Here is a 1271-nt window from a genome sequence, read left to right as displayed (position 1 = left end):
AACTGGTACTTTAAGTTCCATTAAGATTTATATAAGCTATTACATAAATGGGAAATACACACTTTCTTTCCAAGTAGAGTAGGGATCTAAATCCTTCTCCAGGGATGGAAAACAAGCACTCTCTTGCTTTGATGTTCAATTTATTGGATACTTTCCTTCCCATAGCAATGATAGAGAAACATGAAGCCTCTCTTCAAGGGAATCTCTAGATTGGATAGTATATAGAAAGAAAAGAACTGTAACAACCAAAACAACTACAACAGTTTTTCTGTCCTTGTGCCCTGTGCCATTTCATTTTCACTTTTTTTTTCTAGTTTGTTTGTGTTTTATTGACTCTGTGATGCTCAGGCCTTGACCACGAACTTTGGCAGTGGGTACAGCTGTTTCTTCTGCTGCTGCTTCTTGGTATTCAACTTCTCCTCATGCTTGTTGAACCTGCAGCATGTGTTTTCTTGGGCTGCAGATCCATAGATTTGTACTTCTTGCCCTTGTAGAATTTCCTGAGGTTCTCTTTCTGAGTCTTATTAACAACAGTGAGAACTCGGACAATGGATGTATAAACATCTAGGATCTTGGAGAGCTTGGATGTCACACTGCTTGTCACTTTGGTGATTTCCAGCTAAGACAGCTCCACCTTCAAGTCATCCAGATGTTTCAGCAGCTCCATCTTTTTGCCAGGAAGATCTCAAGCTTTAATCTTGGCCATGACTGCACAAGCTGCGCCACTGCCTGCTCTTGAGGGAAAGAGTTTTTTCACTTTGTATTTTCACTTTCCTTTGTCATATATATATCCACACACACCACCATAACCACCACACCCAGCATTTCTGCAGGTCAAAATGCCCTTCATCTCTCAGAGCCTAACTTCTTTCTAGGTGTTTAAGATGGGTTTGTCTATTTATCTGTTTGTTTGGAGAAGAGTGGCATAATTAATGAACTGAAGAAAGTGACAATATCAACTGAACATGGAACCTCTCAGGCAAAAATAAAACCAAAAAGCTGCTACCCTTAAAAGCTAGAGAAAAGTGGAGACGTTAGCAGCAACATACTGTAAACACGGCTGGTCTGGAAAGGCTTTTGCTACCAAGAGGGTTAATTGTCCAAAGGTAATGTCTACCCATCAAGCCAATTTAAGGCCAAAGAATGCATCTTGGCAAGTTTTCTTTTATCAATAACTGTGTCAATAAAACAGCACATTCCACTGAACACAAAAAAATCGAGCACATCCATGTCATCAGGGCAGCAAGACAAGTAGCCCAGAGCACTGGAGG

The 1271-nt window shown here is 40.4% G+C and overlaps 1 pseudogene across 1 annotated transcript; it reads right to left on the bottom strand.

Moving 5' to 3' along the window:
* Positions 1-344: 344 nt before the first annotated feature.
* LOC307069259 (large ribosomal subunit protein uL29-like) lies at positions 345-706 on the bottom strand (annotated as a pseudogene). Its single transcript has one exon. The product of its transcript is annotated as a large ribosomal subunit protein uL29-like (transcript).
* Between the last annotated feature and the right edge of the window lie 565 nt (positions 707-1271).

The sequence above is a fragment of the Hyperoodon ampullatus genome (genome assembly GCF_949752795.1).
Source record: "Hyperoodon ampullatus genome assembly, chromosome: X".
Taxonomy (NCBI): Eukaryota; Metazoa; Chordata; class Mammalia; order Artiodactyla; family Ziphiidae; genus Hyperoodon; species Hyperoodon ampullatus.
Note: the sequence above shows the minus strand (reverse complement) of the source record. Positions and strands in the feature narration are given on the sequence as shown.